A 26,979-nucleotide genomic window follows, 5' to 3' on the forward strand; every position below is an offset into this window, starting at 1 on the left:
AACAAAAAAATAGAGTAGAAATAATATTAAAGAGAATTGCAGAAAACTTTGCAGAAGTGGTTAAACATCCACCCACGGATCCAAGAATTACAAACTATGTAAGATATATATGATAAAAACTACATCTAATAAAAAAGAACATTATAGAAAAACTACTGAAAAACAAAAACTAAAACAAAATCTTTAAAGTATTTAAAGAAAAAAGTTATACTTTAATATGACTTCCCAACAGACATAATGAGTCAGAAAACAATGCAACAATAAATGGTTAGGTGCTGAAAAATAATTTCCAATCTAGAGTCCTATGTTTAGTGAAGATATCATTTAATAATTAATATGAAATAAAGATACAATCAGAAACACGCACAATAAGAAAAAAAGTCAAGTGCAGACCTACAATAAGAAAAATACTGAAGGGAAGAGAAAGATAATCCCTGGAGAACTTTTGTAAATTTGGTGAGGAATGAACACAAACTAGGTAAATTTATGAAAATTTAAATAAATATTGACTGCATAAGAATGTCTTTTGGGGTTTAAAGTATATAATGAATATATACAATGAATCTATTTAGAGGTTGGAGTAAATAGAATTAAAATGTCCAAGTTCCTAGAATTGTCTGGGAAGAAGTAAAAACAACAAAAATATGAGACTTTGATAATGATATGTAATGTAATTTCTATGGCAATCATTAAGCATAGTAAAAGCATGTATAATTATCAAAATAATAAAAATAGGATTGTGAAGTAATAAACATAATCTAAAAAAGGCATGAAATGAACAGAGAACAAATTAGAAATACAGAGACTAGAAATGTGGTAGATCACATCCAAACATATCAATTATTTCATTAAATATAAATGGAAAAAATTCTCCAATAGGCAAATGAATAATTTTAGGTTGCATAAGGAAAGTAAAGCATATGTTGCTTATAATAGACCAACCTTATATATAAAGAAAAATATTAAAAACAAAAGGATAGGAAATATATAAATTAAATCATAACCAGAAGAAATTTTATAGTTAATATTGGTCAATGTGCACTCTAAGGTACAAATTATTTATTAGAGAATCATTTCATAATAATAAGAGAATATGTAATTATTCTAAATTTATATATACCTAATAATAAAGCACCAAGATACAGGGCAAAATTGATAGGACTAAAAGGAAAAAATACAAATCCACAATTTGGTGGGGGAATTCAATATGCCTCTTTCAGTTGTTGATAGAAAAAAAAGACAAAAAGAAAATGCAGTAGGGAAATAGAAGATTTGGACAACATTGAGAACCTGGTTAGACTGATATATTCCAGTGCACAGAGAATATTAACATGGTTTGCTACTGAGGCACATAGATGTCTCCTAAGTTTGAAGGACTGAGATCATTCAAAGTATGTTTTAGCTGAATTAAGATAGAAAACAATAAACAATATGACTAGAGAATCCCCATATATATGGAAGTTAACTTCTAAAATACCCATAGGAACAAGAAGAAAACACAGCAAAAATTTGGATATATTTTGAAATAATTTAAAATTTATAACATATTAAAACTTGTGGAGTAAAGTTAAAATATGATTAGATGGAAATTTATAGCTTTAAGTACATACATTAGGAAAGAAGAAAGGCTAAAATTTGTGATATTAGTATCTACCTAAAGAAATTATTAAAAGAATTGCAAATTAAATTCAAAATAAGTGAAAGGATCAAAATAGTTAAGAAAGCAGCAACTACTAAATAGAAAACATGCATATAATAGAAATAATCAACAAAATCAAAATTGCTTTCTTGAAAGATGAAAGATCCCAGAATGACTGGTCAAAAGTAAACCAAAATCAGAAATAGTAGAGAATGGAACTTTAGAAATGGCTTTAGAAACTTTATATACTAAAAACAGGTCATTATTTTCAATTATTTGTGGAGTGCTTACAAAAATTGTCTTAGGAAAATTTAAACTCTTAGGACAAGCACTGTATATATCAAAAGTTCTATTTTTTTTAACCTTTACTTTCTCTTCTTTAAAAAACTAACACCACATTCTTTGACCATAGTGCAATAATTTCAACTTTGATGACTATCTAGAAAATAGTAAAAATAATTTCATGTAGCTGAATCTGCCCAGATATATTTTTTTAGCCTTCAATATCTTGTTCCCAAGAGTGAAGAACCCCCCCCCAACAAATTTAGCCTTAGATAAGGCAAGGCAGTGAATTTAGTAGGCAGAGATTGATGAATTAAAAACAGAAAATGAGCAGTAGAAATAATCTCAAGTGCCTATTTGGAAATCATATGCATGCATATTCACAAGCTCCTACATGCACGTGTGGTATACATGGGCACATAAGCCCAGGCACACACAATCAGTGCAGCCAATTAAAATGAGGACAATTCGGGGGATCCCTGGGTGGCTCAGCGGTTTAGTGCCTGCCTTTGGCCCAGGGCACGATCCTGGAGTCCCAGGATCAAGTCCCACGTCGGGCTCCCGGCATGAAGCCTGCTTCTCCCTCTGCCTGCGTCTCTGCCTCTCTCTCTTTCTCTCTCTCTCTCTTTCTCTCTATCATAAATAAATCAATAAATCTTAAAAAAATAAAATGAGGACAATTCACAAGGAGAAAGTGGAGGAAACCACTTTCCTATATCCAGATACAGATACAAGGTTTCCAATTCCAATTCAAAGGAATACTTCGCTTACTCTATGTAAATAAATTTGAAAATTCATATGGACTGGATTGATTCCAGAAGACCCAAGAAACCTAAAGAGATCAATAGCCAATGGCTATGTCTACAGGTGAGAAATTGCTCAGATTATCTTCAAGAGGCATCAAGCATGAAAGGAGATTATGATCAGGAAGAGGGAGTTATATGTGTCGATATGGGAAGGTCTCCAAAGTGTCCTGTCAATTTGAGCCTTCAAGGGCACACAAGTGCACCCCCACATTTAGGGTGGGCTGCCATAAGTGTAAATCGTGAACATTTGCACACAAACATGAGCATTGTTGTGTATGCATGTACATCTTCTGAGTCCTCAGGAACTTGCACTCAGGAATACTGGGGTCTGGCACACAGGCTTGTATGGTGAGAGGAAGCTGATTTTTCATTGCACTTCCTTTCCATTCATCTGGGTCATTTTTACCGTGCTCTTATTACTTTGTAATGAAAAAAATAGGGGCAAATAGAGTCTTACAGAAAATGCCAGAGGAATCTCCCCATGCCTATTCCTTAAAAACAACCCTGGGCACAACTGCAGGAGAACTTTGAAATGTGAGCTGGCAGGATAGTTTCTGAAATGAGGACAGTGATTAATACGCACAGCTGTCAGTCTTTAGCAAAAATTTGTCATATTATACAAATAATTAAATTCATCATCCATTAAAAAATATGACTAAAAGAATTAATTTTTTTGTTTTTTTAAGAATTAATTAATTTTCAATGTAATACCTTAAGCAAGCAAATCTTGCATGACAATGAGAGTTTTTGAACTTCTAATGAACTGTTTAAAACATTTAAATGAAGCTGAATTCAAAAAGCAGCTCTGATGATAATTGTTAAGATCCAATACTCTCCTAAATGAGCTATTTGGTGAGATAATTTCCAAGGGAATTGATTTTGAGATAAAGACTGATGAATAAGGACAAATGAAGAAGGGAATCAGAGTTTGGAGGTGATAGCAGACTATTGTATTTGTGGCCCATGAGCTACCCTTCCTGATGACCTTGCCCTTGTGTGGCCATGGGCTTGGGGCACATTATTTGTTCAGGATGGGTTATTAAGCAAATATGATGCCAGCAGAGGCTTGATAAATACTTGCACATGGGGTTTGTCTTCTTGGAATGCTCCTTCATGGAAGCCAGCTGCCATGTAAAAGGTTCAAGTGGTCTGAAGCCACCACGTTGTCAAGGAATCTAAACTAGTGGGAGGTAAGGTCACTTGGAGAGAGAGCTGTGGCTGATCCGCTCTGAGCTGTTCTAGCTCTCCTAAATGGAGTACCAGATAAGTGAATGTCGAGTGCCACAGCCCTAGCTGTGTCCTACCAGCACGGAGGAACCACCCAGACGAGGCCAGGTGAAATTCATTATTGTTACTTAAGCCGAAAAGTTTTGAGGTGTCTTGTTAAGCAGCAAGAGATGAGTGAAACAGAGAACTAGGGATCTGAGCTGGGACACCTTGAGGAAAAGGCAGCAGGCACCAGAAATTAATATATAAAGAGTGATAGTATGGTCCCCACACTAGCAGCATTGACATGCCCTGGGAGCTTGTTAATTTCAATGAATGAATGAATGAATGAATGAATAGTTCAGGCCCTGCCCCAGACCTGCCAAATCAGAACCTGATTTTTTGTAAGATTTCCAGATGTTTCATGTGCATGTTCAAGTCCGAGACACACCAGTCTGGATAAAAGAGTAGCAGTGTGGGTCTGGATCCCCATCTGAGAGCCCCCAGCGATGCCTAGCTCTGAGCAGCAAGCAGGTGGAAGCCCGCGCGCGCACACACACACACACACACACACACACGGATTTGACATGTCTGTCTCCTTTGGAGGCTTCTGAAAGGGAGTGAGTCATCCACCGAAGGTCTCACTGCCACCTACACATCAAACAATCAGCCTCTTACATTTTAAACTAATAACTGTAACTTACCAGGCCACTGTGGCTGTCCTTAGACATAGTCAGTAAACGGTGCTCTTTGTTAACTGTTTAAGCAGAGACACTATATTGAGCAAGAAAGGGAGGTGAAGGTGGAAGTGACCTCCACTTGAGCAGGGACTTGAGGAGAGTGGGAAGGACAATGGCTGAGGGTTCCACGGTCTCAGCCCCTGCAGGTGTGGGGTGAGACCTGAGAATCTATACGTTAATAGACACATAGTGACTAAAAGTCGATGTGGGTGACTCCAGGACTGTCCTTTCTAATTTAATTTCACAAGTAAAGAAATTTGACCAACCAGGCAGTGGTGTGCTAGTAAACCAGCAATCCAGAGGAGAATAATCCACAAAGAAACCCTGATCTGTAGTGTCTTCTGATCCATGTGGTGTAAACACTCCTACCAAGAGTTTAACAATTGGCTCCCCAAATGGCTGTGTAACAGGTGGCACTCACACTTACCCAATAAACCATGTGTAAGAGTGCTTTTTCTTGTTGCAATATTCATGCCGATAGTAACCCTCATGCTACCAGCCAAGAGTACGCCATAAGTTCACTGTGGGCAGGCAGCCTGCAGATCTCCCTTCCGCTCCCCTGGCCCTGATGACAGCCTACAGGGGGCAGGGAGAATGAAGGAGGTTCAGGCCTCACTCAGGCTCCCAGGATTGGTCCCCTACTAAGTGAAGGAGTCTGGGCCTTGGTTTTCCACTCGGCGGCACTGCTGACCGTCCAGAAGGATCACCTGGTCCTACCTCATCTTTGTAGGCCTCAGAGTGGAGGTCTCTGTCTGCAGCTCCATTGCCCCCTGGTGGCAGGGCTGCAGTGCCCAGTGCTCAGTAGAGGGCACAGATCTGTCTTGGGATTGGATCTGGTCTCCCTCGCAGCTGCCTGGGGCCTCACATCTCACAGATGGTGAAAGGTGGCTCTGATTAGTGGGAGACAGAAGCCAAAGGGTGATTTCTCCTTCTTCTTTCCTCTGTGTCTCTCCCACTTGCCCAAATTTTTCCAACACAGCAGACACATGCCTCCCTGCAGAAGTCAGGAGACCTATGACTTGTGGCCAGCCCACTAAGGTAGCTCTTTGGTTCTAATTCTCCCTGCCTCACTGTCCACCCTGCTCATGCTGCTTCCCTCAGGTTGTATTTTCCAGGGAGATGTTAGCAGGGATGCCTTTGTCTCAGGTTCTGCTTTACAGGGCACCGAAATTAAGACCAGTCCCAATTCCAAATCAGGTGGTTTTATTGGGAGTATGAACGTGTGCCTGCTGTGCTGCCAGCCTCTCCTCTCCCTGGTAATGATGTGGGGACTTCACGGAGTTAGTGTCCCTGCTCTGGCCAGGCACCCCTTCTCCAGCTGCCAAACCCCACTTCTGGCAGGACCGACCTCAGGAGCCGAGAAAGGAACAGTCCTGCTCACTCCTAAAAGCCCCAGGGTTAGGAAACTGAATGAGGCAAAGAAGTCTTTCTTCCTAAAAGCCTTTTAATAATGTCTCAAAATCTCAACTAGTCAAATATATGTAACATATACATGCATGTAATCATGTACAATGTCTAATTTTGTGACATATTAATGTATAATATATAACCTGTTATGTAGTCCCAGGTTCCCAAATATGTACATGAATAATTATACATATGTATTTGGGAAGCTGGAATTTTGAGAAGACATTAAAAGACTTTTAGGAAGAAAAACCTCCCTGCTTAGGGAGAAGAAGTTCCTAAGTTATAAGAAAAATACTCTCTATAGTTTTGTCCGAGGAGAATCCCACTGGTGGTTCAGTGCATATTTTGCTACAGCTGTTCTCAAGTGATTTATGTATGCCTCTGTATGACAAGGTGCTATGACTTCTGCAGCCTCAGATTGCCTTAACCACCTGCGTCAGCGTGTTTCCAGAGGCACTTGAGCGCCAGCACCATCAAGGGCCCGTGATGTGCCCTTCAGCAAATGCCTGCAACACATTTCGGGTGTGTTTCATCAGCCCCTACTGGGAGGCCCCTGGCGCCACACTTCCCACCCGTACCTACTGTGCTGCTTCCTGAGCAAGCACGTCCCAAACTCAGAAGTCCTGATGGGGACTCAGTAGGAGACCCCAAGCCCCCAGGCTGGCTCCTTGGCACCTCCCAGGCCAGACTGGCATCCCTGACCCCTGGGCAAACCCCACCTTGAGAAGATTGTGAGGTGACATACCCGCGTGCAAGCTAGCTCCCGTTATCTGTTTTAAGCGAGAACACACTGCCATGCATTTCTTGTTCAGTTTTGCACGTCTGTCGTGCTGTTACTGGCCATGGAGGACTCAGTGACGCAAGGAGAAAGCCCCGTCACATTTGGACCCAGAGATACGAAGCAAGGACCAACAGAGCTGCCTGGGAGAGGAGCTGCCGCCCCCCACCCCCCGGCCTTGTTAGAAGGGACTGTGTCCCCCACCTGGCTCACCACCAGTGCTTCCCCGCAGGCCCCGGGCCACGGGCCACGGGCCAGGGGAAGCTGTCCTCGGAGACACACACATTGCTGAGGAAGCTCTCTCCGCAGAATAGCCGGGGGGCAGCTCCACGCTGCAGCCTCTGCAGACCTCCATCCTCTAGTCCTCGTGTGCCCATCTCGCTGCAGTTATCTGTGGCTTCTTCTTGGGGTTTGGCTTTTCTTCCACCTTCTAGGATGTCACACGTCCTCTTGTGACTAGAAAGGACTCTGAAGCTTGGCACAGTTTGGGTTCAAACAAAGCCGCAACCCTTGCTCCTGATGTAGAAGAGGGAAGGTAGCACCCACATGAGCCTATCAGTGATAGCTTCGTGAGTGAAGTGGTCGGTGCTATGGGTAGAGGGGGCCGGTGGCTCACTGAGAAGGCGGGGTGGCAGCAAGCAGGGAGGCAGCAGCATGTCAACACAAGTGACTGAGAGCCTTGTGCCCCCAGCAGGCAGGAGCCTGGGGAGCAGAGCCAGGATGCTGCCTGCAGGCCCAGCCTCCAGCAACCAACAGCCTTGCCCAGAGCTGAGCCAAATGGTTGGATGGAGGCCCATGAAAGCCATGCCCCTGCCTGGAAGTGGAAATGTTTGTACTCTTAATTAATTTAGCTGTTCCTCAAATGGAGCTGCTGATGGAGTTGCCATGGCCACTGGGCTCTGGCGAGTGAAGAGCCCTTCGGGCTTTGATGCCATCTCTCCACACCCATGCAGAGTTTAGGCAGCTCATGCTCTGAGCACTGCCGCCTACAGCAGGTAGCGTGAGTTACCCAGCACCTGTTCCTTCTGACATCCAGAGAATCACCCTGGTGTCCCATGGCTGGGAATCAGGGACACCAGGGAGCTGTGGTGCATTTGTAGCCAGCTTCTGTGTATCCTATGTTCCTCACAGCACCACCACCAGGGATGGCAGGCCAGAGGCTCTTCTAGTCCCGGGCAGAAAAGAAAATGGAGGTTCATGGAAGATTGGTGACTCACCAAGCTCATTTCTGATTTGTCAAGGCCTCAGGCCTTGTGAGGATGCTGATGCTATGGGCAGGTCTATGGCATCAGGTGCTGAGCTGGAGCATACATTATCCCACCCAGTACCCCAGCAATATGTGAAATAAGTACAGATATCATGGTTGCCTTTCAGGTGAGAAGAGAGGCCTAGAAGTGGTGAGCAACTTGCAAGTGAATGGCTGAGCTGGGATTCCAAGGCTGCCAGTTCCCATGCTTGGGAGCAGAGATAGGGTTCAGGGTGTGTGGTTTCCTGTGTGTGGCCCAGTATTAAGAAATGGCCCTGGCAAGGATCACAGCAAGGATGCTAACCACCTGCATCCCCCACCTCCCATCCCCAGTGTGTTGCCAAGGGGGAAGGCACGGGAAGGGGGGATTTTGGGTACATCTGGGCTTGAGGCACAGCCTAGAGCATGTTTCAATCAGTTAAATACTCCAACTAGAACTCCCCTGGTTGAGAAGTGAATTCTGTTCAGAAGGCTGCTGTGTCTCCTTCCAAAGAGGGTGAGTCTTTCTGGCTTGTGCCAGTGCATGGGGACCACACAGGAGCCAGGCCAGATGTGTGGCAGGTCCTGCACCAGCTGTGGATGTGGTGAGGAACATGCCGGGGCCGGGGGGAGGGGAGTGGACAGTGAGCAGCCTGCAGCTGTCAGGAGTGGCACCAACAGCTGGGCCTGGGTCCCTGTAATGAATGCCGCTTGCCCTGCTCTTCTTGCCTCCTAATTAGAGCATTCTCCTGCCATTTCGTTCAGATTTTTTCTTCACCAGACTAAGTAGGGCTATTAGACCTAATCATATTATGTGATTATGGTAATAATCACATGGTCAGACATTTATTCTGGGAAGTTAGGTCTTCAGAGCAGGGAACGGTGGCTTAGTGCCCCACCTCTGAACCTGTCAGGTTTAAGGAAGGGCTGTGAGCCCTGGGCTGGGCTGAGCTGGCATGAGGTTTGTTCTCTTGCCTGAGGCATGTGCTTGTCTTGGACTTGACCAGATCATAGAGCACAGCCCTTTCTTCTCTTCTGAATCCCCTTGTTTCGTTCATACAGACAGATCTCCCTGGCACTACTCTCCTTGTAAGAAGTTCTACAGATAATTTGAGTCTGTCTCAGGGTATACTGGCTGCTGTAGCAAAACGACCCACAAATATCCAGTCTCAAAGACAGAGGTTTCTTGCTTATTCATTGAAATGTCCAGAGTGCTGACTTCCTGGCTGGCAGGTGGCTCACCTCTATCTGAAGGTTCCTGCCAGGCATCTGTCCTCTGTGTCCTCCATTCCCTAGGGCCTCATTGTCCACACCTGGATCCAACTGCAGAAGGGGAAGGAGCATGGGGGAGGCACAGCCACTTCTTAAATCCTGGACTAGAGATCGGCTCACCTCCCTCACCCACATCCCATTGGCAGGAACTCTGTGGTCAATTAGCTGCACTTGCCTGCAGGAAAGGCCGCTCTCAGTCTGCCGGACACTGAGGAGGAGGAGCAGGGAAGAAGGTGAGCAGGCCCTCCTCCTGGAGCACGTCACGGCACAGCTGTGAGTGAAGAAGAGTGGGAGGGTGGAAGGCAACTCATCAAGGCCTGCCGGAGACCAGCTGCTCTCAGCTCTTTGCCTTGTGTCTCTGCCTTTCTTCATGACCCACTAGGTGGGAACTCAGAATGCCTCTCAATACACAGAAAAACAAAAAGCTCAGAGAGCTGACCCAGATGACACAGCTAGAAGCAGCAGAGTGGGTTTGTATGTCCTCTTTCTGGAACATGACCACCGCTAGCTTCAGGGCACCTGTCCACCCATGGAGACAGGACAGTTCACTTGTTCAGCCTCTATCCCTTGTACAAGCAAAAGTCTGAATCACCGAAGTTACCACAAATCCATTTGGTTACTTTCTGGTGCCTACATAACTCAAGAGAGGCAAGTGGATCTCCCTTAGTGGCCCATCTGGAATAGGTGGGAAGCCCCTGAGGTCAGGATGTTGGAGGTGGGCCACGAGGCTGATTGTTCCAGTGGCTGCGCAGATGCGGCTCTCTCCCTGAACCCTGCAGGGCCCCCGTGGAGTGTCTCCGTGAGGCCACACAGCAGAGTCTGCAAAGACGAAGCCCACACAGCACTGCCTCTCCACAGTTCAGACCCTGGGCAGACAAGGAGCATCTTCCTGCCTGTTGGACTGCCCTCCCACCCCCAGACTCCTTCCTGCGCCCAAGGACCACCTTGCCCTTGTCACTCCGGCCATTGCTCCACACATGTCCCTCACTTTCTCGGGATCCGGCTCAGAGTCACTAGTAGTGCTCCAGGCCTTCCATCTTCCCTTCCCCCTCCACTGTGTCTTTGACTTCATCCCTGCATTTCCCCCATGCTTTTCCCTTTGTGGCAAGTACCCCAGCTTAATGACCCCCATCTCTCACCACTAATCAATTTTACTTCCTTCCACCACTCCCCTGTGAAGCCTTCCCCATAGTTCTCCCCAGAAGGGCCTCCTGCCCCCAGCCCTGAGTACCTGCCTGCCCCCTTCCCATGGCCTTTATCACTTCTCTTGGCCAAGAGTGGAGTAGAACCACCTGCAGACTGCATGTTTGCCCCAGCCCCATCACATGGACCACACCACGTGTTCAGCACACACAGGAGCCACTGCCTCTGATGTGCAGAATCAAATGAATGTGGGTTCCATTAAACCAGACCATAGGGTCCTGGTTCTAGCTATAGGACATTTGGAGGAGGACGAGGGGTTAATGGTTCAGGCTGAATTGAGAGGAGGTTACTGTTGGACTGTTTCCTGCCTTTGACCTCTGACTCCTCCCAGCTCTTCCCTTCGTCCTCCTTCTGGCAACCATGGAGCCCCACCATGGATGGTCAATCTGTGTTTGTCTTGGGGACTGCTCTGGAATACTAGAAGGCTTCAATTTCTCACAGAACATCCCATGCACATCTCTTAGGGCAACAGTCTCTTTTTGCTGAGTCATTCATGTTTGCTTCATTATATATGTATTGTATAATTCATACATAATCATGCCACACACAATCACTCATACGCGCAAGACTGACCATTCCTCCTCTTTCCTCTCTCGAAGAATCCACCTAGTACAGTGTCTGGGACATGGCAGGTGCTCAGCTGTATTTGTTGAATGAAACAACACAAGAGTGAATGAATGAAAGAATTCACTTGCCAAGAATCAATGTATTTTTAACTCTATTTTGATATCCAACTGCAACTCAGCAATCAGGGGTATATTTAACCTGTTATTCACTCTACATATTGTGCATTTTTCCTATGCCTGGCTTTAGAAGAAAACATGATTGAGTTGGCATCTGAATTAAATTACACTACAGCCAGCAGAGTCCCGTGTCTGATTGCATCAATGATCAGCTCTGCAGGATGTAGTGATTCCAGTGCTGGTTGGAAACTGAAGCAAGCCAGGCATGCAAGGAATTTTTATGGAAATCAAAGAGTAGAAACAGAGGTAAGAAGGTCAGGTCTTGAGAAGTCTTGTTATTAGGAAATGAAAGTTGCTTTAGGACAGCCCTGGTGGCTCAGTGGTTTAGCGCCGCCTCCAGCCCAGGGTGTGATCCTGGAGACCCGGGATCGAGTCCCGCGTCAGGCTCCCTGCATGGAGCCTGCTTCTCCCTCTGCCTGTGTCTCCGCCTCTCTCTCTCTCTCTCTGTGCCTCTCATGAATAAATAAATAAAATCTTTAAAAAGAAAGAAAGAAAGTTGCTTTAGATATTGCTTAGTTTTCTTGTTTTGTCTCATCAACATTCATGTGAAGGAGTAAGAGGAAGATGCCATTTCTTCTTGCCTCCACTCCACCTCATTATCCTCATGATGAACGTTATTCTTGCAGTTGAGATGTCTGTGGCACAGACGGGTCGGCTGTGTAATGATGTTTACACATCAAACAAATGCCCATTGGGACCCATTGGGTCCCTCCTGGTGTCCTCACTGCCCAAGAAAGTCAAACAGGACACTTGCCTCTGGGAACAGATGTCTTGAAGTTCACTCATTTTTGCTTTAGTTGCAGTGAGCATACTTTTCTATTTCTTGAAGATTAAAGGAAGAAGTTTGTTATAGCAATGTCACAAAGCAGAGCACTTCCAAAGAGACTTTTTTTTTTTTTAATTTTTAAGCAAAGTATTTTCCAAGTGAAGCTAGTGTCTCCAGTTTCTCTTTTAGGAAACTGAGGTTTCTGATGATGCTGGCAGGTTGGTTTTCATGTGAGTGGACAGCAATGCTGGACTTTGTTCCCCAATGTTTTGAATAGTTTTCTTTTTTTTTTTTTTTGAATAGTTTTCTTTTTAAGTTTGTGGTTGAATTCTCAGAGGCAGAGAAAATCCACACTCTTTCAAAAGTAGCCTTCCTATTTCTGCATTTTCCTCTGTCATAAGAGGAGCCACCTTGTCTGCTGAGAGGAGATTCCATTTGACCTCTCTGAACCTCAGTGTCCCCACTTGTGAACTGAAGAACAAATGTACCACCTGATTACTTCGCAAGGGCATTTCTTGAGAGGATTGAATTTAGTCAGATTCATAAATAATACCTTTTTTTCTCAAATGACCAATGCAGAGGGACACAAACAAATGCATAAAAATAACACATCTGTTCTAAAAAAAATGTTAAAAGACAGAGGAAGCTACTATAGTCATGTCAATAATCATGATGCAGGGCTGAGTTAGTAATCTTAATGACAACAGCAGCAGGATGGTGCTGGCTTTTCTTCTGCAGGCTGTTACCTGCCTCACCTCATCCTTTCCTTATGGCGCTTCTGTGGGAGGCAGGCAATGGGCCCTCCACCTTAATGATGAAATCGAGGCTCAGAGGTGTTCAAGAACATGCCATCTAGGACCCAGGCTCGTCTCACCAAGCCTGACGCCTGTGAACGGAACAGCTCTACTTCCCTAAAGTTCATAGCAGTGGCAGCAGAGAGCCTTTGAGCAGAGGGGCTCTCTCTTCTTCACCTCTTTATGCCTCCAACCCAGCAGTGTGCGTGGCACAAACCAGATCTTTGACTTTTTTTTTTTAAACCATGAACTGTGTCATATATCCAAGTAGTATGCATAAGGTAGAAACTGAAGAGCAATCACCACGGAGCCCCAGCCAGCCTGCGAAGTGGATTGGGGGGGCTCCCTCTGCTGACCGCCCTCCACCACTGCCCCCATGGGATTAACCACTATTGTGAATTGTGATTTCTTTTTTTTTTAATTTATTTTTTATTGGTGTTCAATTTACTAACATACAGAATAACCCCCAGTGCCCGTCACCCATTTCACGTTCCAGTTTTTCATTATAGTTTTAGCATGGAGGCATCTTTCATTATGGTTCAGTTTTTTTCCTTCTGAACCAGATCTAAATGGATCATAACATGTATCTTCTGTGACATGCGGTGTTTTGGTTTTTTTTTTTTTTTTTGCTTACTGCCATGCTAAGATTTGTTCAGTAGATATTCCCTTGTTTTCAGGGCCCTGGAGTCCCTCCAGGGTGGGATTAATGGCCATGAGTCTGTAATAAATGCTGTTGAGTAAATGAATGTATAAAGGTCTATATGTGCCCCAGCATGGAAGAAGGAGAGAGAAGTTCCGAGTCTGTAGGCAGCCTGAAGGCAAGGCTCGGTGGGTGTCTGCATTTACCTGGACCTCTGGGAGTGCACCTATCTCTGATGTGTACCTGTGCAGGCAGGGGATGATGTGGAGGGGATGGTGGGGGACATAGGCAGGACTGGGCAAGCCAGACTCAGGGATCAGCATGACCAAGGGCAGGGGCAGGGAAAAGAGCAGTGAGAGCAGCCTCCTAGGGGACAAAGTTAGGATTTCAGTTCCCTGTTCAGATGCTGCTCCCTACTCTCTTCCGAGGAGACTCCTAGATGTGCTTGTGAGGGGACAAAGGCCAGGCCCTGACACCTCCTGATTCTACAGTCTCTCTCATCCCAGAGCAGGAGGACTGAAGTGCATGCCTAAAGTTCACTGAGAAGGTTTGAGTCACCATTGCCAATATTTGTAGGTGGGTCATGGATGTAGCCATTCACAAGGTCTAGAGAGATTCATCCTACATGCTTTGTTTTTTCCTGTGCGTGCTGATGTTCCCAGCTTTGTGCCCATCTATGGCTTTCCTTAGAATATCTGTTCATGGACACTGACAAAAATCCTGGATGGTCCTGGTCAATGCCAGCAGTGAGGTCCTTTGGAGTACAGCCTCTAGGGCTGGTGTCCCCAACCCCTGTGGATCTCTGTGTTTTCCTGTGGGATGGTTTCTGCCTCGGACCCCACTCCAGCTTCATGTTTCCGAGGAGAGGACTGAGCCCCAGACCTTAGGGTTGGGATGGACCTGCCCCTCAGGCTGAGGAGATGAGACTCCATTCTGCAGGAACTGTAGAAGGTTTTTAAGCAGAACCGTGATATGCCATGTGTGCACTCTGTGATCTTGTGAGTATGCCTGTCAGGGAGAGAAAGAGACGCAGTTTGCTTCTGGGCCCCAGGGAAATATTCACTTTTAAGTCATTTATTGAGCAAAAATGAATTAACCTCAAACTTGAGAAAAGTTAAGGAGCAAATTGGTGGCTCAGCGAAGTGGCTGCAGGGGTGTACCAACGGAAAAGCCAGAGGGGATCACAGCCACTTCCCCTTTGTTCTCATTGTTCAAGCTGGGCAAACACTTGGAGAGAGTGGTGCAAAATTAGCCCCTGGGGGACGTGAGAAGCGGGAGGTGCGGGGGCAAGGTGAGGAGGCATGTCCAGGTGTTGGCATTGTCATCACCTGTTTCTGCGTGCACGTGGGGGGCAGGGAGGGCTGTAGTCACAGAAGTCCACACACCATGGCAGGAAACTAACCTCACTGGGTGTGGTCCCATCTTGTCCATCTTCCTCTATAATGAGGTTAAATGTCCTCTTCCCAGGGTGTGCATCTAAGAAGGAGAGATGGAAGGGAGCCACCCCTCTGCACTCATCCTCACCAGAACCCTGTTCCCTGAGTTCCTCAGCTGCTCAGGGCCACTTCCACATGCCCCGCTTTTGCCAACAAGCCACTCAGGTTGCTCAGAGGCTGCCTTGGGGAGTCTGAAATAGAAGTCTCTTCCCAATGTTTTAGCAGAAGTTCATTTTATTTGGAATCAGGAGGCTTGGAAGGACCAGAATTCAAACTCTGAGAAATGCTGAGAAACCAGGGCTGAAGGCAGGACCGTAAGGTAACCCCAGAGCATGGAGTGCTCTCTACTCACCCTCCAGACTCCTGAATAGAGGATGCTGGCTGTTGTAACGAGGATGATGGGAAGGGCCACTGAGACAGTCCCCAAGAGTGATGATCCACTGACATTTCCTGTGATTCTTCATTCCTGAGACCTGTGACCTTCATTCTCCAACTTCCAGCTCTTACTCATTTTAAGATGGGGCCTCTCGTTTTGGTTTGGACAAGCTTAGCATACCACTCAGCTGGAGAGGATGGGCTATGCATAAAATTGCAAATACAATTTAATTAAATTCAACAAACATTTAAGGGAAGCCTTCCCTCCACATCATTCTATACATTACAGCAGAGTTCCACCATCAAGGTATTTAACTGACTTGTACTCCATGAATGCAAAGAAATAGGGAGCTCGGGAGGTGGAGCAGAGGGAGGACACTCCTTAAATAGGTGTCCTCAGTCAATGAGCATTTATCCAGAGGACACAAATGCAACCAAGCCTGAAAAGAAATCAATGCATTTAAAGCCAACTGAGGGGAAGAATATGAGTGATTTTAAGGTTCTCTTGCCATAACGAGGGGGTAAAAGAGGTACTTGAGGGGATGGCCAGTGGGTGTGAGGTGAGGATTCAATATTATCAAGGAAGAATCAAAGAAGCGACTGGTGGCCTACAGAAGACTGGCCAAAGGATCAGAAAACCTGACTCATCATCTCCAGGTGAAGGGTGCTGACCACCAATAAGGGCTGGCCCATTGGAACCTCCCACACTTGCAGCATTATCCCTAGCAGCGAGACCCTGAGATGACCCTGTGATGAATGGGGTCCCCCCTGTGGTGAGATGAGCTGGGCTGTGTTGTGCACATGATGCTGGAGTGTTGCTGTGGGGAGCTGTGAGTCCAGCTCGTGATATCAGCTAAAATGATGTACATCTTTTACATTACACTCTGTTTATAGGATCCCCACATTGTACATTACAAAATTTCCAGGGTAATTTTAATCACATGAGGTGGTTAAAATAAAATTTTACTTTATGCTCTTTTAGAAACTATTTCAAGATGCACCTCCAAGGTATCACCTGAGATCTTGTTATACCCAAATACAGCCATCTTCTTCATCTACATCATCAGTGATTATTACCAGAGCTGGCATTTGTCACCACCGGGGCATGACAACCTGAACTCACCCCTCACCCCAGACCTCCTATCTCTTCTCTACAAGCCTCCCACATACTTTGCTGATGGTCACAGAAAAGGGAGCAGGGACAATGGGTTATGTCCATGACTTTGTTAGGAAGGGAAAGACACTAGCCAGGGGCAGAGGCTTTTTTTTTTTTTGAAGGCCACTGACTTTATTGATTTAAAAAACTTAACAAGGGCAGTGACTGTTCTGCCAAAAAAGGAGCCAAATAGCACAAAACAGACCAGACCAGTGGGGGCGGGGGTGAGGGAGGGGCCAGGAATCTACTCGGAAAAGCTGATAATTGTTGACATAAAACTGGCAGGGGAAGGAGAGGGGAGATGCATGCAAGAGTGAGAATTTTTAAAAAGTTGAAATGGTGAGGGGACGAGAACTCCCAAAGACCTTGAAGGGTCAGTGTTTCTCAGAGTTTGTACATCAGAAGTGAGTACAACAATAGCAATCTCTTCCTTTGTAGAGGAGAGGAGAGGAGAGGAGAGGAGAGGAGAGGAGAGAAGTCCCCAAGTGGCTGCAAATTTTGGAGCCTCAATGCTGGGGCTTGGGACTGGGGGCTCCCCAGAGAGCCTCATAAGAAGATGTTGCACCACCTCAAAGGAGTCCCAGGACTGCTTGGCGTTGGCACCACATGTGTCCTTCAGCCATTTCCGGAAGAGCTCTTCATCTTTAGCACCAGAAACTGGCCAAGGATCACATAGGCCTTGTCAAAGCCCCTTTCCTCCAGATTCTTGCCCAAGACTTCACCAATCCCAGCCAGGCTCCCCATTTGCTTTTCCCCGACAGGCTTGGCCATGAAGTCCTGGTGCTTTTGGGAGGTTGTCATTGTGATCAGCTTAATTAGCAGCTCTGGCTCCTGTAAGGGCTCCTTCCACACCTGTGTGTGATGCTTCAGCTGTCACAGAGGCCAGCATGCCTGGACCACCACCAGATACCTCCTAGTTGCTTACCTCTGGGGGAGGGGAGTGTGGGGAGAATTCTGAGTTGACCTTTGACATCCCAGGGCAGTGGTGCCCAGAGTGCTGTGTAGGCTGGTGCAAAACCTTGTCTTATGAAATATGAACCATGGCATGAGATCTCTACTGGAAGTTTGGGTCTGGAGGGCCCCTACTGGTTGCTAAGGGAAAGCCACAATTTGTGGGGGTAGAGTGGGCAGGGCTCAGGGGGCTCCTCATATCTGAAGTTTCTTGATTAGGGTGCAGAAAATGCTCAGGGGCTGCTGAGTAGGTGTGGGAAGCAGAGCCCAGTGCAGTCCACTTGCTCACGGCCTCTTTGCTGTAGCACATTCCTCAAGATCCATCCTTCAGGCTCTGTGGCTCAGCTGTGGCTGGGGGATCTGGTTCATTGTGCACGGAATCAAATTTGCTTTTGATTTTAAAGCAACTTTTGACTGACAAGCATATTTATATTTCTCTTTGACACACAACTCAGAAATGATGAGAGTTTTTCCGGCTGCACCACTGTAATCCAGTCCTGCTCCCAGGACAGCCGAGCTGGGTTTTAGTCCAGAGGGGGATCTCTTTTACATTGATAAGCCAGTGAAAATCGAGGAAGTTTAACTGCACGAGGAAACACAGAATGAAACATTCCATGGCTCTGCAAACCGTGGTTCAGCAAACATTACACTGAACAGTAGCTACACCTTTTCTTTGCTTCGCGCTAACAGTGGCTACTGCCTTTTGTGGATGGAGAGAAACAGAAGTTTGCACTGTGCTGTGGAGTCTGTGTGGACTTGCTCAGTCTGCCAGGTCTGTCTCACTCGGAATGAGGGCCGAACACTGCCAGCCCCCGGGGCAGAGCCCAGGGGAGGCGGGGCACCCTGTGGCTGTGAGTCCTGGAGCTGTCACCACGGGGGCCTGATCTCATCTGTGGGAAGAGGGGAGGTTGGGGTGCGTTGGGGATAGGAGGACACTTCACAGAGAGCCGTGTGGCTTATGAGTGTGATGGTGGGAAGAGGGAGGCACCAGTGATTAGTCTCTAATGGCTCATGAATTCTCGGTGTATCTTTTCACTTCTCTGGGCATCAACTTTGTACATCTGTGTTCTTGTTTCCCAGAATTCACCAGCAGGGACTGTTGCCAGCTAGGTTCTCCTGGAAGCAATCCTAAGATGGGGGGTAAAGATGTTTACTGGGGAGTGAATGTTTGTGTGTGAATGACAGAGGAGGCTGGACTGCACGGCCATTGGGCGCCCGTGGCCAAGTCAAATGCTCACTGGGGGCACGGGTGCCGGATGGAAATGGCCAGGCCCTGTCCCACCACCTGACTCAGCCCTTGGCTGGGGCTGTCTGGGGAATTCTGTGGCCACAGCTCTCATTCCCACAGCAGGCAGCCAGGGTCTTAGCAGAGCTGTTGAAGGAGGGTTGGCTCCTACCCTCAGGAGCTAAACCGAAAGTTTGGCCTGCCAAGTATTTCCGGGGATTCCTCAGAGCCACCTCCCTGTGTCAGCACTTGCAGGTAGCCATCCTTTCCAATTTCCCTTTCTGCCCCCCTTGGCGGGGGGGACCCATGTCCAGGCTTCTTTCACTTGTGTCCTGGCGGGCCCCACTATTCCCACCTGACCCAAGGGGCTCCACACTGAGGCAAGAAGAGCCCCAGGCCGGGCCCTTGGAGTTTTCCTGGGAGCCCCCATCTGATGGGGCTCAGCAGTGGCTGGACAAAGGCAGGCCCAGTGAGAATTGTCTGTTTCCTTGGGAGCTTCATTGCTGTCATGAGTCAAACCTGGCTCTTTCTTGTCTCAGATGCTGATGCTTCCTCTGCCCGCAGGATCCCGGGGGGGCCTGGCTCAGTCACACAGCCTCGTCAGGATCCCACGCAGGTCCAAGCTAGGTTTCCTGTTGTGGGGACAGCAGTGTCTGGGATACTGAGCACGTGGGAAGCTTGAGCCTGTTGGCCATCAAACACAGATTTGGTTGAGACCTACAGGTGCAGGTGGACAGAAGGGGAGACATGGCTGGGGCTGAGGCTGGGGTGGAGGGGCGGAGCAGTGAGGAGGCCGGGATGACTATGGGCAGTGTGTGGCCGCAGGGCGGCGGTCACAGGGATGGAAGGTGCACAGGCTTTGGTGGTGTATGGGCTCAACTGTGTCTCCCTCATGTCCATGTGCTGAAACCCTGGCCCCCATTACCTCAGAATGTGGCTAAGTGTGGAGATAAGGCCGTTAGGGAGGTAAATAAGTTAAAATGAGGTCCTTAGGGTGGGCTGGTGTCCTTATATGATTGGTGTCCTTATAAAAAGGGGAGATGAGGACACAGACACGTACAGGAGGCAGAGCAGATGGAGACCGAGGGAGAAGGCAGCCATCGGCAAGGCAAGGGCAGAGGTCTCAGAAGAAACAGCCCTGCTGGCTTCTTGATTCTGGACTTCACCCTCTAGATGTGTGAGGAGCAGTGTCTGCTTTGCTGCCATCCCGTGTGCGGGGCTTTGTGCCTGTGGTCCTAGCACACCAGTATAGGCTGTGACTCTTCAGGAATACAGTCGCTGTCCCAGATGCAGGATTTCAGCCTGGTGCACACGTTCTCAGTGACGTCTTATTCCTCTAGGGCTTCCATGCCTTCTGTGGATCCTTACCTCCGCTCCTGCCCAGGCAGGGCCCCCAGAGGTGCCCAGGCTCTGTTCTCTAACTGATGAACTGATGCACAAGCAGAGATGTCACTGGGGAGGAAACAGGCCTCCCATCTGAACCCTGGCTCTGGCCTTCTGTGGATCAGCTCTGTTGTACAGGCAAGGTCCTGGTCCTCAGACCCCCTATTTCCCTATCTGTATGGTGGGAATGAAGAAACTGCAACCACCAGGAAGGGTTGAGATGGGATTTCAGAGAGAAGGAGCGCACGATGGTGTCTACTACCCATGGAACATGTGTTGGCCTTAAGGGCACAGCCTTCCTCCTTCCCTAGGGCCACTACATCTTACAGGGAAGTGGGGACATGGGTTTGATTTTCCCAGGCTCAAAAGAAAATAGGATCGATTCTATCCAAGGAAGGGGAAGGGACCAGAAATCTCAGGCCAGGGCAGTGAAGAGAGCATGCCAGACCTTCTTGGTCCTGGGACTTTGCATTCAACACTTGATACTGATGAAAAACTAGAAAGGCCACCCTCTGTTTCTCCTGAGCACCAGTGGCAAACAAACTGGATTAAACCGTAAAGCACTGTCTTGAGGCAGCGAAGGCCATGAACCTTGGATTCAGGTATAACTATAGCATAATTCAGGTTTTTGTTATTTGTGTGACTTGGGACAAATTCTTCCCTCTTTAAGTCTTGGTCTTCCTGCCAGGATATGGGGGTCACAACAGTATGCAGCACCTAGCCCCTGGCATGGACAGAAGGCATGTCCCGAGAGCGTGGTGACTGGCAGATGCCCTGCTCTCTTTAATCCCTTGTGTGTGCCAACCTCAGTGTGCCAGCTCCCTTGTGCTTGGACTGATGTGTTACTCTTGACTAGAGAGGGGCAACCCAAACCAATTCTTCAGCCTCCAGATTATTCTTTGCAGGTGGCGTTCTTAGTCTGTAGGAAACAAGGCCTCAGCCTTTGGCCATGCCCACCACAAACAGATGTGCATCGTGACCATCTGATGAGCAGATGAGAATACCGTTAGGCTTGGAGAACGTCTCCATCTTGCGTACGAGGCTGGGCAGGAGCAGGGAAATCCAGCACTCCCATGGGCGTCAGTGACGGTGTGCTGTGGGCCAAGTGCTACCTTCATGAACAGTGTACGCTGCAGGTGCAGGAGCGAGCTGCCAGGAAGGCGGCACGAAAAGGTGGGTCTTCACTGAGGTTGCTGCCCCAGGCCTGAGAAGCACCCCCACTGCCACAGGCTTTTGGATTCAGGTGCTCTTCAGCCTGGACTTTGCCCCACCCCATCCTGTAGCCCATGTCCTTGGGCACTGGTACCCAGTCTTGGCTTCTGCTCCTGTGCGGCCTCTGTGAGGCGGTGTGCTTCCCCAGACATGATCCCTTTATGTCTTTGTCACCTGAGGGCCCATCACAGCCTTTGTACATAGTAGGGTGCTCAGCAAATGCCTGTGGCTCTGCCCTGACTTGAACGAGGCTTCCCCAAGGGATTGAACCTCTGGTTCTGCTCCAAAGCCGTGTCTAAGGGTTCTGAATGGGTGAATCCTCTGGACCATGAAGTTAAAGCCCACAGCTCCCCATGGCTCCTCTGAACTTCGTCCAACCTCCGTTTTCAAACTTGGTCCTCTCCTTCGTCACTGAGAACAGATGGCACCCTTTCTGTGACCAGCTCTAGCCATGTGGATCTGTGAGCTGAGCAGTGGAGGCATGTGGGTCCCTAATGGCACCTGGATCCGTGTCACAGAAATGACAGTATACCTGGTCTGCATGACTGCCTCCTGGCCCACACTGTGGCAGAGCAGCAGGGGAAGGAAGCTTGGCCACCAGTGAGGAGACCTGAGTTCTCTTTACCCCAAACCGACCATGCTGAATGGAGTCAAGTCCCCTCCATGTAGAACCCTGACCCCTTCTCCCCCCAGTGGGCCCTCGGCCTCTTCAGAAGCAGAGGATGGCTATGGGACTCAGAGATTGAGTGGGCAGCAAAGCTTCCTTTGCCAACCCCAAGTCCTGTGAAGTGGGAGGGTGCTATCGTTGTCCTGTGACTGTTTCACTAGGGCTGACAGGGGCTGATAGAAGCAGGTGGGTGGGTGGCTGGGCAGCTGCTTTGAGGTTAGACTCAGGAGGCCCCTTCCAAGAAGCAGGGGCACCTGCCTATTTCTCCCCACCTGCCTTTCCTGTGTAAAAGTCCTAGTGTGACTCTGAGAAGGGGTTGCTAGTGAAGTGTGGCTGTTCAGTGAGGGATTCCAAGCTCACGTGGCTGGTCGGTGCTCCACCTGAGTGGTGGCTAACACAGACTTGGTTTTTCCAAATGTTTATGCTGCTAGTGACTGAAGGGAATAATGGAGTGCAGGGTTCTCAGCCCTGCTGATGCTTGGGGCTAGCTGACTCTCTGCTGTGGGGACGGTCCTGTGCATTCCAAGATGTTTGCCGCACTCCTGGCCTCTACCCACTACATGGGCACTGGTGACAGTCAAAAATATCTTCAGACATTACAGATGTCCCCATGGGGTGGGGGCAGGGGAATTGTCCTTGTTTTGTTCACTCACTTGCTGCCAGACCTGGACCAGCTCTGTGCCCATGGTAGGTGGTCAGGGTCCTGGCTTCACTTTCTTCAGCCTGCGTGTCTCTGGCCTCATCCACTGCCGTCCCTACTTCCCTGTGAATTGACCTCTGACAGCCCTGGGCCTCGGGTTAGGAGAGGTTCCCTCTCTGGTCTGAAAAGCCACACTGGCTCCAGCTTCCACTCTGCCTGGCTTTTCCAGCTTCTGGTAAGTGTATCAGATCCCCAGGCCAGGCACCTCCTTGCCCAGGCTCCAGGGAGGCTCTAGCAGAGCCCTGCAATCTCCCGGTTGTGGCAGGGAGGGTGTTGGGCCTGGCGCTGCTTGGCTGAGCCCAAGTCCAGGTTGTGTTCCTTTCTCGCCAGAGATGTTGGGGATGATAGCCTTCTGAGCTCAGTTTCTGCATCATGTCGGGCCTGGAACAGGGCTGCTTTGAATATGAAGCTGGATCCATTTGCAACACCCTCTCTGAATTTAAGGTCCGTGTTATTTTAAAAAGACCTATTATCTGAGAATGCACAAGATGCTAGATGGAGATTGATCCGGGTCACTTGAATTGCTGCATCTATTCGGGGATGATAAGGAGGGGAACGTCACCTGAGGACCTCCACACTTAATTCCACTGAGGACAGAAATGAAGGGTGAGGGATTCTGGAGTGGCCTGATTTCTGTTTCTAAATCAGACACCATTGCTGGACAGTGACCACCTCTTGCTTCCAATGCACAAGGACCTCTTGAGAAAGTAATTGAAATAGAAAGAACTGCTTCAAGGTACCCAGCAGAATGATAACTATTCCCCGTTTTATACAATCTACACATCTTGATTAGCTTAATAAAATAGTTTGAATCTATGTATGGATTCTCTGGTGTAGACAGACAACAGACCCACATCACTGTTTTTCAGCTGAGTCATAAACTGGATTAGGTGACATGAGGTGTCATAGCCAGCAGCCTGAGAGAATGAAGAGCTATATGTGGTGTGGCCCCATGATGTCTTGAGTCCTCCCTCTCTCGAAGATGTAGTAACATTTTATCTATCATCTATCTATCTATCTATCATCATCATCATCATCATCTATCTATCATCTACTATCTACCTTTCAAATTGGCCCCAAGTGATCTGATTTCAGTGGAAAACCAGGCACTGTCCCCTAGAATCCATAGGGATGCAGTGGATGCACTCCCTGGCACTTGACCAGCCACTCACAGAATGCCTTGCCTTCCATCAATTCCTCCTGGCCAGTCAGGCACATGACTGGGTGCTGAATTGAGACAGATGAGCCTGTCTCATTGGTCTGGGTAAGCACAGCTCTGAACTCACTGTGTGCTAGAAGAAAGGGTATCTGGGTGGCAGAGGGAAGTGATGGCTGTGCTTGGTTCAAGGGACAGTCATCTCCAAGTCCAGAGCCTGATCTGCCTCAGTGGCCCCTGCACGTTGGGGCCTGGTGGAGTGGCAGTGAGGACCATGGCCTGTAGACCAGAGCAGTCACAGGACTGATGTCATAGTCAGTGAAGGCAGATGAGCTGAAACGTGTCAGACCATGCCTTGTGCCTCTCAGCACTGCCTTTGGAAAGCCCTGGGAATGTCTCCGGTGTGCTTCTCCCAGAGGCACCCACATTCTGCTCTATTGCCCCAATGATGAGCCAGCTGCCCTGTCTTTTCCACCTGGTGGATTTGGGCAAATTTCTTGGGCCCCCAAGCACCTACCCCTGACCTAGATGTACTCTCTACTACTCAGGCCCGTGTGGCGCTCTACTCCCCCTGGTCACCATGCCCTGCTGTGTCAGGCCGCTGTACTCACCACCCTTCTCATTTCCCTGGAGTGTGTTCAGAGGCTGCTGTGAGCCATGCCCCCTCTGTTATCCCTGCAGCACAGGGCAGCTGCTGGCCCACGGACGCCTGCTGTACCCTGAGCACAGGACGAACAGTTCCCGCCCTTCCCTCCTCACCCATGTGGAGCTTTGACCCTTGCTATGGGGCTCAACAAGACAACAAATTGATTATTCATTTTACACGCTTGTCTGGCAGGGAGCCAGCAGTCTGCAGGCCCCAAGCATCTGTGGGTTTGGTGTCTACACTGCTTTGCTAGGTTGAGCAGAATCTTCAGATGAGAGCCCCAGGGGAATGAGGTCACCACTCCTTGGGCATTACAGCCCATCCTGAAGACCAGGGAAGGGCTTTCAAGAGGTCATGACAGAGGGGACATCACAGCCACAGTGTCTTTCCACTTGGGGTTCTATCTGAGGCTCCCAACATCAAAGGCAAAACACAGGTGTGAATGTGGCCTCTAGGGAAGAGATGGGACAGCTGCATTTTCCGAGAGGGCAGCCTCAGCTCAGGATCTGAATTTTACACTTAACGGTTTATTGGGTCACCAGAGGTCAACACCCATGACAACGAATACAGGTGAACTTTGAGGAGTATGAACCGTCCTCATAAGGGCTGGTGCTCAAGCCACTCCACAAGGGGCCCCTAAGAGACCCTATAAAACTTCAAAAGCAAGGACAGAGGCCCTGAAAAGCAGCATTGGCCTGGGACTCAGCTGCTGTAACCATTTGGCATCTGTATCCTGGAGTGATAGCAGCTATTGGCAAACAGGCTGATGCATTTTAAAGCCAGAGGCTGCTCTGAATGAGATTTCCTCTAACATCTCAAGAGGTACGTGGTGACTGGCTGGGTGTGAGGAATGTCCTGTCCCAGCTTCTGGAGTGTCTGGTCCTGTTTCCTAGTTAGAGCTGTGTGGCCTGACTGTGACATCTTGGGCAGCAGCTGAGGGCACAGTGATGGCCAGATGCAGCCTCTCCCGCCAAGTCCTCCTTGGGAGCTACCATCATTTCCTGGGGAAAGCTGGACAATCTGGTCAGGTAGGGACACCTGTTGAAGTGGAGATCGTTGGTGAAGCCAGGACACCTGATGAATACAGGGTTGCCCAGTGAAGCAGGGGCAGAGGGGGGCTTAAGGGAGGTGAGATAGGCAGTCTGGGGATGTCTCTAAGGATGCGGGAGGGAGATGTGTAGAGGAAGAGGACCTGCTCTAACCACCTGTACCAAGGTTTTCTTCTCCCGGGAAGTCACCTCAGTTCCTGTCACACCCCCACTCGATCCCACCACCCTCTGGCAAAGATGATGCTGTGAAACAAAAACCAAACTCACTTTTAAGTTCCAAAGAGTCTCGGCTCACAAACAATGTGGTGTATGCCCAGATGAGATTGTTCTTGCTTGGTAGAGCCACAGCCGAGGCAGTGTGGTTTTTAAGAGGAAGCCGAGTGGGCTTCGGATGTGATGGTCAGGGTTGCATCTTGACTTTGCTATTTCCCCGGCATGTGATTTTTGGGGAGAATGACTTATAAGATTATTGTAGTAAAGAGTTTTTGCAAGATTGCAGGGAGTTGCTATGGGGGGAACTTCATCTGCAGCCAGGGGCGAGCTGGCAGGTCCTACCTGTGTGTGTGCGGGCGGTGCCAGGCTGGGCCTCCCATCTTTGCTCTACAGCTGCCACTTACATGGTGCTGGCTGAGCTCCCTTCTCCGAACCTCAGTTCTGCTGCCTGCCTGCCAGGGTTTGTGGGACTACGTGAGCTGCTGTGGGTCCAGTGCCCAGTGCAGGGCTTGGAGAGGACAGTGCCTCTTCTGTGGTGGCTACACCAACTAGGGAAATGTGAGTCTAGAAAGGTACTCACATTTCCCGCCACACCAAGAAGGTTGCAGTGCTAAGCAGCAGTCACCAATAGAGCCACCAAGGATGGCATGCAACCACTCCTGCAACACCAATGCCAAGCCCGTTGTAGGATAGGGCCACGGCGGGTCTCCCTGTCACAGGAGCTTCAAGGCCACACATGCTCATTCAGTTGTCCTCTGGCTGGTTTGGCCTTGATCCTAGCACCCTAACCCCAGGGCCATCTGCATTGTGTGGTCTTGTGCTGGTTCTTGGGGAAGACTTCACAGAAACTGAGGAAGTACAGGGAGGCCTGAGTCCTTTTAGCCTAAAGCTTTTCCATGTGGAAAGACAGGGGGCTAAGAGAAGATGGGAAGGTGGTCTAGTGGGAGGCAGAGCACCTGCGCACCCATGACGGTGGTGGGGAAGACATCCGGTGTGGACTCTACTTCTTAATCAAATGCAAAGATATGGAACTTTGGGCACTTCTTGAACTTAAAATGGACTGATTTAGGAGAAATACAAAGGCCATTTTGCATAAGGCCGCTCACAATGAATACACCCTGAGATACTGGGCAGAAAAGATGGGAGGATGCAAACAAGTGACAGAATGAGCTATCCAGGATACTGAGAACCACTATGGCCACCCCATCTCCAGTACACCAACCTGGGCCAGGCATTGGCCTATGCTCGTGAATTCACCAGCAGTCCTCAGAAGTGGGCTAGAGATGAGATTCAGAGATGTGCACTTGTA

At 48.4% G+C, this 26,979-nt stretch overlaps 1 protein-coding gene across 2 annotated transcripts in view; it reads left to right on the forward strand.

Moving 5' to 3' along the window:
* Positions 1-26,979, forward strand: part of LOC144294232 (uncharacterized) — a 398,687-nt gene that overhangs the window by 186,656 nt on the left and 185,052 nt on the right. The window lies entirely within an intron of this gene.

Source organism: Canis aureus, chromosome 22 (genome assembly GCF_053574225.1).
Source record: "Canis aureus isolate CA01 chromosome 22, VMU_Caureus_v.1.0, whole genome shotgun sequence".
NCBI classification, from domain to species: Eukaryota; Metazoa; Chordata; class Mammalia; order Carnivora; family Canidae; genus Canis; species Canis aureus.